This window comes from Ambystoma mexicanum, chromosome 1p (assembly GCF_040938575.1).
Source record: "Ambystoma mexicanum isolate Mex_15411 chromosome 1p, UKY_AmexF1_1, whole genome shotgun sequence".
Lineage (NCBI taxonomy): Eukaryota > Metazoa > Chordata > Amphibia > Caudata > Ambystomatidae > Ambystoma > Ambystoma mexicanum.
In genome coordinates this window covers 777,032,657-777,050,127 of record NC_090921.1, presented here as the reverse complement: position 1 = coordinate 777,050,127, position 17,471 = coordinate 777,032,657, and the positions used below count along the sequence as shown (strand labels likewise).

Here is a 17,471-nt window from a genome sequence, read left to right as displayed (position 1 = left end):
GATGTGTTGCATAGGGGGGATCGAATACAATTTCGGAATATCAGTCGCAGCCACTTTGTCCTCTCTGCAGACATTTACTAAGCATCATCACTGCGACTTCCTTGCAAGGCAAGATGCTGGGGTGGGTAGGTTGGTTATTCAAAGCTTTCTGGTGCAGCTGCTTTTAGACTTCTTTGCATTTCCGTCTCCATTGTGGTATGGCTTTGGGATTTTCATAAGATGAGAAATCTGTGTGAAGAATGTATTATGAGGAGTCAGAAATGCGAGACGGACACAAAGGTATAGTTTTCTCAAAAGTTATTTTATTAAATAAAGAGGTGAGATAAACGCCTATAGTTCACTAACCTAACAAGGTTGTCCCTGCTTGGCAAACTAAAACTAAAGAAAAATGACCTAGTGTCCAAAAAGTCTGACCCACATACTAATACACAGAACAAAATTATACAAGGGATGTTTGGCTGTCTTCAGTTCAACAAAATAACATACCAATCCAAGCATTTAAGAAAGTACTCCTTGTGACCATGGTTGAACTCCCTTCCCCTGGACCATTTCGGGAATACCTTGAGCAAAGTTCTGATGCAATAAAGTTCTGTTCCGTGTAACACAACACGTCTTTTCCATTCACTGTGTCTTTCCACTTAACTACGTGTCTCTTTCACAGATGCTTGGTCACAAATCAAAACAACTGTTCTCCACAGTCTCCTACTAAGTAAATGTCTCTTCCTCAAAACATAAGGTAATTGTTCTCTTCAAAATGCAAAGTAATTATTAGCACATCACACACATTCCTCAAAGGAAACACTTTTCTTTTGTCACGATAGCACAGCAACTACATTTGGTATTGCAATAGTTCATCAAAAGGTGATAAAGTTAACAAATGCTTTCCACCACACCTTTTTATCACAAACAGTTCTTAAATTCCTGGTATAGTCGTCTGCCAGGACTAACTACTATTTTGTCCCTTTCCTCGCCTGCCAGGATGAAACCTCCTACAACTATAATTGTGTTCTGTGGAAATGCTTGTTCAAAGTTTCTCCACACCAGTGTCCTACGTGAGAAGGTTTGAACAATGGTAACTTATCTTTATACACTCTTGACAATGTGTTACAGATCTCCTCCAGTTGATATCCCATGTAAGGAGATTTGCACCCCTGCTGCCTTTGTATTACTCTTCTGCTGCCTCTTAGCTTCTGGCAATGCGGGTTACAAGTATCCCCCAATTGGTGTCCCATATAAGGAAGGGTGAACCTTTGTCTTCCTTCACTAATCAAAATTATTGTTTTCAGCTAATTGTCTTATTTGGAGCACCCCGGGGTCACATCTCAGGCCACCTCACTGGTCTTCTCTTGTGCCTCCTTTTCACTCGCTGGCACTGCAGTGGATCTTTTAGGGTCTGTCCACTCTGATGCCAGCTCTGGTATGACTGTCACGGTAAGCAGTCATTAAGTGGAGCTCTGGCAGCTCAGTGGGGTCTTGGCTTCTTCCTTTCCAGAGCTGTTTTAGGGCATATTGGGAGCTTGTCTCCCACACTGCGTAGCTTTCACCAGTGCAGCTTCCAGCTGTGCTCTCTGCACTGCCACATGCCTTTTCCCTTGACCGCTTCAGCTGGCATTTGTTCTGCTTCCACAGCGAGTCCCGCTCTCAGACCTGCTGCTGCCTCTTCTACTCCATCAGCGTCTCCTTCCTTCCTTCCGAGCTGTAACTCATTTCAGAGTTTAAATGTCCCGCTCAGGTGCCTCACACTACAACTAGACCGCTCATTATGTTTAATAGTACCTTTTAATCTTCAACTCTGAGTTTCTTTTCCTCATCCCATTACCACAGGCATTATGGGTTCTGAAGTCCATAGTGGTTCTACAATAAGCCATAAATGCTTTATGAATAGGGGAATTCGGAGGTAAAGAGCTCACCAACTCCCCCAGATAGGAGTCTCCTGCCACATAATATCCCCAGGGCCAGGATCAGGTAGCGGCTGCCTTTCCCTGGCCACATGAGGCCCCTACCGGGTTCTTAGTGAGGATCTCACTGTATTCATCACAGTATCCGTTAGAAGAACACATTATTTCTCTGTGATAATGTTCCTTCTTATGGCTATAATGATCCTCCCACAGATTTGTCACCACCTTCTACGTACCCCTCTAATTGAGTCCTCAATTGGACTTTTTAAAAAGGGCCATTAAGAAGTCATTGCAAAGAGTTAGTTTTTGCTGTGCCTGAGGTGAAACTGCACTGGCAGCTGTGAGTATTCATGGGGGTGACATTACCTCCGGTATGAGATGATGCCAAGGGGCATTGAAGTTGGAAAAGGAGCCTGAATGCACCTATGGCAGATTTCATAAAGAGGAATCGGTGGGAGAAAAACATCTATCCATCAAAAAGAAAATGACCCCGGTAAGTAATTTGTTTATTACTGTGGAAATGAAGCCGGAAGGCATACGCAGCAGCCCCGATGTGAGTAACTCTGGTTTATTCTCTGGTTGCAAAAGACGTTTTTCTGTCATCAAAAATGTATATTTTGTCACAAATTGACTCGACTCATCAGTTGCAGGGCAAAAGCCCTGCATTACAAAGCCAGGTAATCCTATTATTGTCAGCCTTTCGATAAGTACAGTGGTGTCTTCGGCCTAAAATCATGCTGCATATTTTTGATATGTCTCGCTCTGTAGTGTATGAATTTCACATATGTGCATGCAATCTCTGTGGCAGTGGCTTCTATAGCAGTAGACCAAATCTTAATCCTAGACTCCTTCAGATTGTGTCCAACATAAGTCTTGAGTCATCTCGGGGGATGATGGTAACCAAAGCCTCATTAGAAGGATAGGGACCCAACTCCAGAGACATGTGCTACAGATTTATTATCGACCTTTGCTCTACTCACACTAAACCCACCTTTTTATTTGCAGGGCCCGATTTGTAAGAGGCTATGAAAAGAAACCCAGTAACATAAAGAATGTAATAGAGACATAGGCCTAAGACTGAATACTTAATCTACAGCACTAAATACACTACAGTCCTGAAGAAGTGCCAAAATGGCACAAAACACAGATTGTAACAATGCTTCATAACTGCAGGAAATACATTTTTATATTGATATTACTGCTCACGACATTAAGCTAATCTGCTAATTAACCTCTTCTCTATTAAGCTGTTTTTGAACCCTTTTACTCCTTTCCATGATAGAAAATGTTGTTTGATCTTTTTTTAAGCCCTGGATAAGTGGTCCTATGCAGTCACAAAACTTCTCCCTAATTTAAGGTCGAACTACTCTCGCTGAAATGCTATTGTGGGCACCTGGAACCAAAATGGATATTGTTGGCCAACTCAGATTGGACTCTTTTGAAGCTGCTCTTGAGTATCTATAAAGCAGATCTGTTTTAAGACTAGAAAACCTTTACTGCAGACCAAATTAACTACTTCTTTCAATTATCCTATACAATTATTTCAGAATAGTGAGAAGCTCCTTGCCCCGTCAAACAGTTAGGACAAACCTGATGGCAGTTAGTCTTTAAAGACACCTTCGTTTAGGACATATTTTCTCTTCTAGCGTTTTATGGCTTTCATCTAATCTTGCAGATGCTAACCTTGCTTTTGCAGCCAAACACTTAGCTCGGTAAACCAATCCCTTTCACCTGGTTTTGTTCCACCAGCTTCAACGCAGACCAATCTGAATCCCTTTCTGAAAAAGATAGCACTTTATCTGAATGTATTTAATAATTGTTGTTCTATAGACTGTCTCCATTGTGAAGATTCTGGAGAAGGGTGTGATGCACCAGCTCAAAGACCATCTGAAATAAGCCACATTAATGGATGCTCCCAAGTCTGCACGCAACTACATTTGGTATTGCAATAGTTCATCAAAAGGTGATAAAGTTAACTAGTTCTTTCCACCACACCTTTTTATCACAAACAGTTCTTAACAGTTGCACTTTTTGCAATTTGGGACAAGATTCTTGCTCAGGCTGACAAGGGTTACTTCCCTTTTATTATTTTAAACCCATCTCCTGTCTTTGATGTTGCAAATCACAAGCACCTAAATGAGTTTCTCTAGGGTGGTGAATGCGCAAAGTGTCCCCCTAGTTTGGTTCTCTTTTTTATTGAGGTCGGACAACAATGCTCCTCACCTTGAGTGATGGACTATGGGGTATCACATGGGTCCCCGTTTGCCTCCTATAATATCTGTCTGGTCTCTCTTTTGCAGATTCTAAACTGTGATTTGCCATTACTGCTCCTATGCCGACAACATGCAGTTTTTTCTGGATGTCAGTGATCCCCTAGAAGATTTCTACAACCTTTCCTTTGGGCATCAATTGGTTTGTTACCAGATAGTGGCTTGAAGTTAATCACCTCTGAAACTGAGATACTCTAGCTCGAGTCTCGTCTAATGCATGCCCAGACCTGCCTCTTCTCCTCCCCAACCTCTTCCTCCATTCTAAGTAGGCTGGAAAATTTTAAAACACCAAGGACTGTTCTCTGAAGGCACTCTGTTTGGATGCCTAGATTGGTGTTTGGTCAAGGGCTTGTTTTTCAAACTGTCCTCTGGGAAGTGCCACCCCTTCTGATGTTCACTCCAGCTACATTACTCAGACCGTCCAAAATGTTGCGTTCCAAATCGATCTTCGGCCCAAAGAAACTGTTTCCATGTCCTTGCTACGTTGGCAATTGCTGTGGCTACCTGTTTAAAGCTGCACCCTTTTCAGGATCGGTTGCTTGGTGTTTAAATTTCTTCATGAATTTGCTCCACCATACTAGGCAGTTGAACTTTGTCCCAATTGTCCTACGAGAGCACTGCATTCTGCATATCTTTTAATAGTTCCACACACCAAATGCAATATGAAGGATGATGGAACATTCTCATTCTCTCTCCAGAGGATAGTGCACTCCCTTCCTGTGAACATCCTTGCTTGCCAGCCCTTATAAGTACTGTCAACATCTTTCTTTTCAATTAACAACCCTGTGCTGTCTTACTTTTTTCCATTTCTATTGCACTTTGTGGCAATTTAGTTTGCAGTGTTTCTCTACCTCGCACACTACAAAACTCCAAATCAATGCTTCTTTCATGAATACATGTAATTTAATAAAGTACATTCTGGCCCTCATAAGTATCCATGTTTTGAACAGAATTCCATTTTTGCGGGGTTCTGCTGTTATACTTATGGGACCCCTAATGTTTTGCTGTTTTCCTCCCTTCGTTATTTGGATATGTTACCTCTTTGTAGTCCAAGGGACTTCTACTTTTCGCTTTGCAACTCCTTTTAAGAACATTTTTATTTTTTATTTTATGATCCTATGATGGCCCTTACGCCTCCAATTACTGGGGTATTAAGCCCATCACTATACCTGGGTTTTAAAGAGTAGACTGGTGGAGGCTGTAATTTTAGCTTTTGCTTCAGCAGGGGCTATGGGCGGGGTGCAAGCAGATTTACTGCCTCATTAGCCTCAAATTCCTTTTCTGTAGCAATTAAGGTACTATTCTATTCTTGGAGTACTGCTCTCAGCCAGTGTTTTTGTGCCATTGCTTTTTTTTGGAACAACTGCAAGGTAAGCATAATGTGGCCCTCTGTCCAATGCACATACAGTGTGGGTGGATTTGGGCATTTGGTGGCTTTTTGGTCCTGTCTGATTAGTTTGCTACCAAAGCCTTTGAGTTTCCTGTTCGGAATTGAATGGCTGTCCTAAGTGGGTAAATCTTGAGTGGCTATATCTAGAGGAGACCCTAGCCTTACCTCTCCTCTGCCGGTTCTTTCCTGGTATTCTGCTGCAGATGTACTTAGAAATGCATGCTGGTGCCCCAATCTGCTGCTTTTACACTTTAAGAACCAGTTCTGGCAATACTGGTGGTGGCATGCGTAATTCCATGTGCTCTTCTTTGCCTGTCGGATATTCTTCCTGCACTGTTCCCACTCTACCCCCCATTCCCCCAGACACCCCTCCTTTTCTACACCGTATGGGCTGGAATCCACGTGCTGGGACAGTGTCTAAGCCGTATTAGTCTTCCTAAAATGCCACCTTGATTGTCCGCCTTGGGATAGGAAGCTGCCATTGTCTAAAAGGTTTGTGTCTCACCACTACCACGCCTCTGCTGTTTGAGTTCCTGGGTTGCCTCCACTGTTGTCCTCCTTATGGCACTGTTTTCTGCCGGCTGGCTGCTCCTGTGTTCTTTGAGTTGTCAGTCTGCTTGGTTGGGTTACTCTGTCTTACTGGAGTCTTGATTGCCATTGTTATCTCTCCTTGCTGGTGGATTACACTCCTGGTAAGCCTGATTCTTCTTGGTTGGCCCAGGGTCCATGTCCCTCGTTAACTGGATTTAGTAAACCGTCCTGCAAAAGATCTTTTGTCACTTTTTTTTTGTTGCCATTCTTGAGTCACATTTTCAGGAACTGCCATCTTGAGTACCTACATTTTGGGCACTGGGTTGGTAATTTTTTCCATACGTTGGTCCATGATAGTTATTTTGTACAGAACAGTGAGAACGCCCCATATTTTACATATTAAGTAACTTTGGGTCTCACGCTAAGTTAATAGGGGAAACCAGACGTGGACCCCTTGCTCACTGGTCTCAGAGAGGCACAGCTCCACCTCACTGATTAGGCCTGACTAGGTCGAAACACGTTTCTGGGTTGCTGTTGGTACTGTTGTTCAGAGGAGAATTGCCTAGTATTTCGGTGCTGGACTGCCCCAGGGCAGGAAAGACTGATATACGTGGACATTTCTCCTCTGTTAAAGTGACAGTGAGCTAAAGACTTGGTTGAGACTCACACGGGGGCCATCCACCCACGAACAGGTCAATGGGCCATGTTCTTGCTGATAGAGAGACTCCCAGAACCCCCTGCCCCCTTTTTTTGCATATATAATATGGTGAAATGCGTCAACTGCCACCATCTGCTGGCACACACAAAATGGGATGATGAATAATTTTTCACATTTGTATTTATTTAAGATTTAAGTCCTATACAACAAACTGCAGTCGTCGGGGTCCGTACTTTTGCCCCTCGGGACAACAATAACATAGAACATCTAGTAAACCCAGCCCCCTCGCCGCCCCCCCCCCACGTCCTCCCAGTACTACTCCCTCCTGTTCACCTAACACTACTTAATTCCTTGATGCACATAGACCAATCAACATTTCAATCCTTTGACTCTACATTTCCCTGTGGGTGTGCACTTCACCAAGGTCCATTAATGCAGATTCTTGGTTCCTATAGTCCTTATATTTCACCATTTTCCTCCCACAGCCCCACCACTTCCTGTCTCCCATTTAGGCCTGTACAGCCTTCAGAACCGGGCTCATATATTTCACGATAAATTCTGCCCATTCCATCTCAAGAGGGCCAGCTAAGCCGTGTAGACCCGCTGTAATTCTTTCCATGGTATATACATTCCTAGCAACATTGATCCATTCGCTTTTACTTGGTGGGTCGGAGGGGGGGAGGTTCTTGTTTTTCATTTGGTTGCTATACATTCCCTTGCAGCCAACATTAGCGCTGCTGGCATTTTTGGAAGCCTTGTGTATTCCGCTTCCACCTCTTCCATACCAAACGGTGCCAGAATGGGTGATTTTGTTTGGGCTATCCCATCCAGGTCTTTTATCCACACAAGGACTTCATCCCAGAAAATGTGCACCTTCGGGCACCCCCACCACGTATGCCAACAGTCGGCGTTCTCCTCACACCCTCTCCTGCACATGGGACATGTATTTGGGAACATTTTTGAGTCTGACCGGGTCGTAGTGCCATCTATGGATTAGTTTAATGGGGTGGAGTTTAAATTGGCAAGAGATTGCTGTATGGGCTACCCCTCTGCAAAGTCTGTCCCAGAGGTCCGTGTCTATGTTGGTGCCCACGTCCTGTTCACATCAACCCCTTAGTTTGTCTGTGGAGCCCCTACTCGATTCAACCAGGGCCCCGTACATTGCTGAGATTATCCCCCTCATTTCTGTCTTCCTGTCTAGGAGCGTTTTGAAGGTTGTGTGGTCCCTTTGTATCTTTTCCCACAAGTTCGTTCCTGTGAGGGCCCCTTTTAGCTGCAGGTAAGTGAATACTGAGAGCTTGCCTATGTCTCGTGCTTCCTCAAGTTCAGTTACAGTGATAGTTACCCCCCCTCCAGAGTTGTCCTATCCTTGCCAGCCCTGCTTCAAACATTTTCTGAAGTCTTTAAGGTTTCGGTATCGTGTACCGCACTCCTGGTACCCAGGGATGCCCCAGTGGAGAGGGCCATGTAGTCTTGTCGTCAGATGTCCCACAAAGTCCCCACGATAGGGTGTTCACGGATCCTACTCAGGAGCTTATTTCTTGGAACCCATAACCATTCGCCTACCGTGGTCGGGTGCAGCTGGGTTATCCAGCGCTTCCACTGCAGGTCCCGCTGAGTTCTGAGATGAGATATTGGGACTCTTAAATTGCGCTGCCTGATAATGGAGCTTCATGTCTGGGAGGCCCACTCCCCCTTTTCCCTTTGGGTAATAACAGTGTAGGGATCCTTGCCTTTTTCACCTGCCACAGAAACCTTCGACTAGCGCGCCGAATCTCTGAAAAACACCTGCGGGTTGCGAATGGGGAGCATTTGAAAAACAAAGTACTCTGGGGAGGACCATCATTTTGAGCGCATTGAGGCAGCCCAACCAGGAGATTGTTACTTCTCCCATTTTAGGAAGTCTGCCTTTTATTTTGTTATCAGAGGGTGCCGGGGAGGGGCTTTCATCTCGAATAGATCCCCACAGGTCCTTGTGACCGCTATACCCAAATATTTAATTGTGTCCAGACTAATATGCATCCCCAATGCTGTGAACCTCTCAATTTCTCTGTCCCTTCTCCTGTCTAGAGGGAAAAGCACCAATTTGGATCTATTCATTTTCAGTTCTGCCATGAGGCCGTATTGCTCGATCAGTGCGAGCACAGCAGGTATCGAATTTAGTGGGTCCCTAATGTGTAGGAGCATATCACCTGCATGTAGTGCTGTTTTGTATTCCACCCCATACCATAAACCCCGCCACCTGCGGGGTCAACCCCAATCCTTTGGGCGAGCGGTTCTATAGAGAGTGCAAACAGTGTCGGGATAGGGGGCAGCCCTGCCTTGCCCCCTCCCCAGTTTGAACCAACGAGAGTACCCTCCATTCACCATGACACTTGCTCTTGGGGATGAGTAGACCCCCATTATACCCCAGAGGAGTTTTTCACCTATTCCAAATTTTACTAGCACTGCCTTGAGGAACTCCCACTCCATCCCATCAAATGCCTTCTCAGCATTGACTGATAAAAGGGAAGGGTCCCCAGCCATATCTTGGGCAATGTGGATCAGGTGGAGGAAATTTCGCATTGTGTCGGCTCCCTGTCAGCCCTTAATGAAGCCCACCTGATATGGGTGGATTAGCTCCGTCATGTGTCCTTCAAGTCTAGTCACTAGGATCAGTGTGTATATTTTGGCATCCATATTCAGGAGGGAAATTGGGTGGTAAGATGCATATCCCCGGGGTCCCTCCCTTCCTTGTGTATTACTGTGATGAGCACCCTGCCAAAGGATTCCGGGGCCTTCCCCCGTGTTCAGTATCCCATTAAACAATTCTGTCATGAATGGTAATAGGGTGGAAAGAAATGTCTTATAGAACCTTGCAATATATCATCTTCGCCCGAGGCCTTTCCCAGTGGCAATCTGCCTGCTGCTCGCCTGACTTCTTTCTCTGTTATAGGGGCGTCTAGTGTTTCGGATTCCATGGGGGAGAGTTTGGGTAGGTGGATCTCACCAAGGTACCCATCAGGTTCGCCCGCTTTGTGCGCCACCTCTGAATCATATAGCTTCTCATAAAAGGTTGTGAAGGCCTCAGTAATCCCATCCCTTGGCGATTGTCATTCCGTCAGCCCCCTCAATTTCTGTGACCATCTTTCGGCCCGTTGGCCCCTTAATCTGGTCGCCAGTAACACATCTGCTTTATCTCCCTTCTCATAGAACTTTTGTTTCAAGTGCTGTATGTTTCGGATTATTTTACCCTCTTCCAGTAGGTGTAATTCCTCCATCTTCCCCCTGGCTGCTGCTATGTGTGCCTCCCGTCTCCCTAACTGCTCCTGTGCTTTTTTTTTTGTCCAGTTGCCGAATCTCATCCCTCAGCCTACCTTCGATTAATGCTTGTTCCCTCTTTTTCCTCGCCCCTTCGCTAATTAGAATTCCTCTCCAAGTGGCCTTCCCTGCTTCCCATACGATATCATTCTTGACCTCACCTGTGTGGTTTGTTTGAAATATTCCCCAATTTCCTTGCCCAACTCGGCGTGGAATACGGGGTCCTTCCACAGTGATTGATTACACATCCATTTCGTCGCCCTGGGAGTCAAGCCCAACCATTGTAGTTCCACTGTGACCATATCATGGTCAGAGCAAGAGATCAGGGTAATCGCCGAACCCCGTGCTTCTTCCCACAGGTCCCTAGAAATGTAGATGTAGTTTATTCTAGTATATGTTACATTTGAGGGTGAATTAAGTGTACCCCCTTTCACGGGGGTGAAGGTGTCGCCATGTGTCTCTAAGTCTATACCCTCCGAGTGCCTCCTGGAATTTTCAATGTCCTGGTCCAGGCGGGTTCTGGTCTCTATCATATAGTGTCTAATTCTTTATCTGCCCATATATTAAATGAGTAATGAGGTGGCCCGTGCTTTCCACCAGTATTTGAGCGGGTGCATTTTCCAGGAATCTGAGCTGACCCTGGTTTGGGGCGTAGACCGTGGCAAACGTGAACCGCACTTTCATTATGTTGCCCAACACCAACAGGGCCCGTCCCTCAACATCCAACCAGACCCTGGTAAGTTCCATCTTAAGCGCCTTATTGACCAGAATCGCCACTCCTGCCTTTAGCAAGGGACCCAAGCCCCAGTATTCCCTGCTGATTTGCCCACTTGGAATCCTTCTCTCTTCCCCCTTGATGAATCTAGTCTCTTGCAAGAACAGTATATCTAGTCCTCACCTTTGGAATTCCCTTTCCACCAATGATCTTATCGTGGATGAGTTCACCCCTTTTACTTTTACTTTCAGGGTGCCCACTCTCAAGATGTCACGCCGGGGTCTCGCGTGTTTCGTGGCCACCCCGTTATCCCTGTCTGGGTGCTTGATTCTTGCCACCCACGGAGACTACGGATGTCGGTATAGGCTGTGCTGTGGGACCCAATAAGTAAGGATAGAGCATGTACCAAGGGTTTTCCCCCTCCTGCCCCACACCCCGGTTAAAGGCACCAGGTTGGAACCAAACCACCTAGGCTCCCGTTCTCTCAGGACCCTTTCTCATCGAACCCCTTGTCCTAAAGCCCCCCTTCTCACACCCCCAACAGCATCCGGGAAGGACATCCATTATCCTCCCCTATGTATTAGTCCCCCACATTAAACCATTCACAGGATAATGGCACTAATGAGTTTCAAACATTCTGCAAACAAGAGCCCCCCAACGTGGATGTCTTCAAATTTTTGATCCCCCCCTCCATTGAGTTCTGATCATCTCGGCGCGGGCCAATATTAGGTCAAGTTTCCGCTCCTGGCGAGTGGCCAATTTCCTGTACTTTCTGGAGCCTGGCATATGTCTACTTCGCAGGCCCCTCGTCCCCCAGTGACCCTCTTCTGTCTTCTCTCGAAGTGTGCCGAGTCTCCTCAATTCCCGTTAGCTCTCTGGTGACACTCTGTATGTCCTCTTCCGTGGTGAGCCTGTATTTATGACCATCGACTTAAAAGCAGATGGAGAACGGGAACCCCCACCTGTATCTCACCCCTTTCTCATTAAGCCACTTAGTGAGGGATGAGCAAAGCTGTCTCTTCGTGAGGGTGAGCGGGGAAAGATCCCGGAAGACTTTGATCCTCACGGAACCTTAAAGCACTGGTCCCTTTATCCCTCACCCTTTGAATCTTAAGCCTGTCTCCGGCCCTGTGGATCCTTTCGATCTTGGCCTCATCTATCGTGTCGTTATCAAAGTTGAGCTTTGTAATCTCATACAGGGTTTTCCTCGGGTCTGTCTCCGTCTCCTCCCCTCTGTCCGGAATCACAAATTCTTAGGTTGATTCTCTATTCGCGATTTTCAAGGTAGTCCATTTTAAGTAATAGCTCCTTCTTTCATCTCGACCTCTGACAGGCGTACGTCCATCTGGGTCCATGGAGGACTGGTTATGCTCCACCTTCTCCAGTATTTCTTCCATCTTGTAGATCCTTTGGTAATTTTATCGACTTTCACCAATGTCTGTGCTCATATTCCTGGTCTCCTCCATTAGTGCTGCAACGTCTTTTTTGGTCGCTGCTGATTCTTCCTCTCCCTGAGACATGGTGTCCCTTTTGTCCAGTTCTCCTTTGTTTGCTCTCAGGGTATATTTAAAATTCTCTAATTTAGCCTGTGCGTCCATATGCCACCTTTCCCCACCGTTTATGCGCTTGGGTAAGGTGATGTCCATGGTGCCGTGTCCTATTCTCTTTTAGCCCCCCCTACGGTGCGGAACCCGCCCAAGTGTTGGTAGTTTATGGGTCCTTGTCTCGAATTTTAGTCCCCGTCACTTCTGGGGGTCACCCGAGTTCCATCCACCAGGAGCTGACACTTCCGGCCTTGGGTCGTGGTGTCCTGAGGCCTGCTGGGACCCCCTGACCCCTCAACAGACTGGTTTCTTGCTTACGGGCCTGGTCTGCACAGGCTCCTCCAACCGTCTATTAGGTGGGGAGTCGGTTACACGCCCCTAGAAAGGGGGCACGCACCTCCCTGTACTTCCTCCGGGCCCTTGACACTGCTGGTTTCTCAGGATTCCCCAAACTCACTTTGAGCCTTCTTTGTTTTCCCTTTCGTTGATTCTCCTGGCCTGGATATGGGGGTCTTGTGATTACGGGGCCCCAGCGGTGCTGAACTCCTAGCCTGCGAGTCAAGGTAGAATCCGGGTCTCCCAATTTACGTGGCTATCCAGTTCCCTCCATGCAGCAGTATCCTGGAGGGGGAGGTGATTCCCCAAAGCAGCTGTGGCCCTGGAACCCACGTGTGGCCCCAAGGTCACTTTCCTCCAGGGACCCCTTAGTCGCTGGTGGGGTAGTGCATAGGGCGCTGGTAGCCGGTACTTTATGTAGATGCAATCTCTGGGAGCACCACCGTGCACAGTCGGGGCCTTGGTGGATAGGGGGGTTTGTGCTCCTCTCGTGAGTCCCCACCCCCTCCCCCATCAGTTCTTCTATGGGGCCACGGGAAATCGGTTGCGGTCCCAGGTGCCCTTCACCCACATTTTCCTCTTGCTGGCCGCTCCTCCGATCTCCTTCCTTTGCGCAGGGTGGGTAGTCACTCCTCATTCGCGCTCCACTTTGTTCCCGCTAACGGCACCAGCTGATGTCAGAACTCGGAGTGGGCTGCTGATAAGGTGGCACGTTCCCCCTCCTCTGCCCTTGTCGGGGCTTGCCGACCTGTGTGCAAGCCAGGCCGCTGCTCCGCTTCCTTTTCTGATATGCTCAATGCAGCCGTTTGCAGGTTCCATGTAGCGGTTTTCCTCTGCTTTTTCGCCATCCTAGGTGGGGATCCTCACGCCTTCCCGGACACCGGGCTGGGCCTTGTGGGGGGGGGGGAATAAGTGTGGGCCTTTTCTACTTTTCGTGCCCAGTGCGGGAGAGGTCTGCAATTAGTCTCCATCAGCGTGCCCCCTGGTGGCCTCCGGATGATGAATTTTTAAACAAAATAGTTGTTTTTGTTAAAAAAAAAATACCACACTGATTTTTTTTATTTTTATTGTTAGGACCCTCTGGATATTATTGGCTACATGACATTTGGACCCTCCTCACTTGATTTCAGCCCCTTCACACATGAGGCGGTTGCCTGAAAATGCGTGAAACATCAACGTGGTCGTAGAAGGTCCGGACAAAGCTCATTTTAAGCGTCATGGCGCGAGGAACACAGCTTGAAGGTCCTGAAACCTCAAACCACGTTTCAAGGCCTTAGGATGTACCGTTTCGGAGATCTTTGCACCACACTTCACTGCACCGAGGTGATGGGTGGGTCCCAGTGTGCTGCAGCATGCCACTCTGACAGTCACACGTGCCCGTTCTCAGTGCAGTCTACTTCAGAATGCAAAGCACATCAAGTGTTAAGCGACTTGCATGAGCGATCTACAGGATGATTGATTTTTAACCATTGATGAGTGTTATAATGTCTGTCTACAGAACCCATGCAGCGTATTGAAACGTTTTGCTAGCATTTAAATAAAACAAACTTGTGTGCTCCTTCCTACGAGTTTCACACTGTCTGACCTTCCAAACTGCACTGTTAATTCCTTTGATTTGCATCACTGATTTCTTCCATACCCGTCTGCTGTGAGAAGACCAACGTTTGCAGCAACTCCCACATTGTCCTACCTTAATTTCCCCCAAGATTTGTTATTTAACAGCATGTAAAACATTATGCTTTCTAAAGGTGTGTGCAAGACATTAACCGATGCATCACATTAACCAAAGTGATGCACATTGTCCAGTTTAGGCAGAAAATCTCAATGAAAAGGAATAACATTGCACAATGGCAAACACTTAAATTGTGGGGAAATAAGAATGACGGGATTTCTCTAATAAGGGACGGTAAGCAACGCCAACAGAAAAAAAAAACACCTGGCATCCGCTTCAATCACCTAACCCCTTCCACAATTACCAACCTATGTATGGCAGTAGAATCTTTTTTGAGAACCCAGCTTGCATCATGTGACCAACTCCTCTTAAGCCCCACTGCAACCCAGTCTCTGTCAACGTTAATGAAAAATGTTGTAGCTGCTTCACGATCAGAAAAAAATGCAAATATTTTCCTTTTATGGTTAATCTTCAACTTTGTTGGACTGAATTGATATGCCGTCCCCAAAGCTAGCATTTTTCCTTCAATCTAACATATCGATCATGATATAGGTGTTCCAGTAAGGTAGGAAAAGCACTTGAGTTCCAACCATCCGCACTTACTTAGAAGTAGCATCCTCCTTTGACCGTGCTTTGGCCATCTGGGTTAGACAGCAGCATTATTAATGTACACGTCCCCTTCAGTCCTTTTAATTCCTCTTCTTACAGGCAGCGGGCCGGAATTCCCTTTAAATGGGGAATTTCTGTTACATCTTCTACCACAAGTTTGTTGAGGAAGTCCTGCACTGTGGCACCATATCGGTTTCAGCCTCCCACATAGCGACTCCCAGGATCAGAATATTACTGCCCTTAGTCAGTTCTCACTCTTCTGTGTTCACCTCGAGCACTGCAATAGCTCCCACCACCTTTTCTTGGAAGTCTTTGAAATCTTGGACCTCCCCGCCCCCTTTCTCCACAGCACCCATCTTTGTCTCCAAAGCTTTCACCTGAACACACAGCACAATGATCCTTCTCTGTCCCTTATGCTTCACCCGTCCGATTATATCCTGTTTTTTATGGATGTTGCCATCCTTTCTGCAGTCTGCTTTCCTATGTAGTGCTTAAATAGATGATCTGATCTATTCTAGGCTGTTGACTAAGTCACCCTTCACCTTGGGAACAGTGTATTCCCCCCACCCCCCAAATTCTGCGAGTTTGCAGGGCTCTAAAGTGGGTGGAACACATTTGTTACAGGACATTAAGTGGTGTCTCAAACTGTAGTTATTTTTCAGTCCATCTTGGCCCCCACAAAGCAGAGCGCTGGTATCCCCCATTCACCATGCACATTAGTTTCACCGCGTAGGGCATCCAAATCGACCCTCTGTGAAGGAGGCCCTGGTTGAATTGCTGCTTACCTCTGATGAGGCTGTCTGCATCCGAATATGCATTATATGTGCTGCTCCTTCCTTGGCCTCCCACACTGCCCTATAGGGGTTCAGTGGACTTGGAGAATGAGTGTGACTCCTCTGTATTAGCCTCGTGGTAGATATGATGTGCACTGCGCTACGTATAATGTGTGGGGTCCAGCATTGGACCACAGTGGAGCAATGTACAAAGGGTTCACTCCTCAACAAGACAGTCCTGTTGATGTCATTTCGAGGACTAAAATAACCTGAAATCACAGCTCAACACTTCGACTGAGGGGGGAGGGGTGAGGAGGCGGGAGGGGGGGGGTGGGGGCTGGAAACCTAGTAGCGTTAGTCACTCCTTCAGATCGCTCTATCTTGATGTTTGCTCAGCGCTGCCCCCATTTGACTACCCTTTTTCTATGCCAGTAATATCAAGAAACTATCAATTGAATTTTTCTATTACTCTACAGGATTTCAAACCTCCAATTCTAGTCTTACTACGATTTTCAATAGTTGGATAATCAAGAGAAAAGTCCCACCGAAAAAAACACCTTTTCTATTTTTGGGATGGGGGGGGCGGGGAGTCCACTGCATAAAAAGTAGGTGCTACATTCTTATGCTAAGGACTTGGCTAGATGGACATGGGCAACATGAATTAAAAAAGGCCCTTAAAAAATGTAGCAAAGGGGCATCAATATGAAGATTTCTGCGGCGATCTGGACTGTTGGAATTCCCCACTGGCACAGTAAATGGAACGGACCCTCGCATCTCAGGATGGTATCACAATGTCTGCTCAGGCCTAAGTTGTGGTTTTATGCACCTAATACTGTTGAAAATATTTTGCAACACAGGAGGGATTTCTTTCTCCAGATAGATGATCTGATATAAAAACAGATCCATGAGATCAGAAGAGGCCACAACAGCATTAGTGCAGGTTTGATTTTCTGCAGAAAACACCTTAGAAAACAATTGGAAACTGCCTTCCTTGCCTCTAGAAGGGCCTCACTGTTTTAACTGATGGTTCCAGCAGAATTCACTTGCAGCCATAATAACTAATTTAGTTTGTGACTGTTCTGCCAAGCAGTGGCACCTGAAGGCAAGCGTCCCCAACCAGCACGATCCTCCCCGCAATGAGAGACAATGATGGACTCTCCCAGGATGGGAATAAGGCCAAGACAAAGTGCGGGTGAGCGTAAATGGGAGTTTATCAATCAGAATAGGGCATGCAAAGAACTCTGCAAACTCCGAGAGCGCTCTGTCTGACAATAGCAAAGGCAGGCGTATATATTTACAAAAAACGTCATCAGAACCTACACACTATAGGGGGCACAAATTCAGTGGGATTGGGTGGTGACGACTAGCTATAGGTGCTGCTGTGATGTGATGGGCCGCGGCTGGAGGACGTCTCTGGTCAGCCTCGTGGGTTGGGCTGGGCCTGGCGGGTCAGCTGGGTTCATCCGGGCGGTCTTGTTGTGCCTCTGTGGCCAGTGTCGGAGATGAATGTCTTTCCCTGACTTCTTTGCCCTAGGCCATGCACACCGCAGTCATTTGCAATATTATCTTCTTTAGTAAATCTTCCAATAGGTTATTCTACAGGTTAATGCAACACAGGAGGAATGCACCTCAAGAGGGGTTTGATGGCGATTCATCAGTACATGGTTACCAGTGTCCTGTTGACCGGGTACCATAGGTCGTAGGGCTGGGTCTCAGGGCATGGGACAGGCAGTACATGTCATCCTGTCTTGTTAGAAGTCATTATGAATGTGTTG

At 46.6% G+C, this 17,471-nt stretch overlaps 1 protein-coding gene across 4 annotated transcripts in view; it reads left to right on the top strand.

The window, feature by feature from the left end:
• GATAD2B (GATA zinc finger domain containing 2B) overlaps positions 1–17,471 on the top strand; it is an 851,520-nt gene that overhangs the window by 384,819 nt on the left and 449,230 nt on the right. The gene's annotated exons all lie outside the window — the stretch shown is intronic.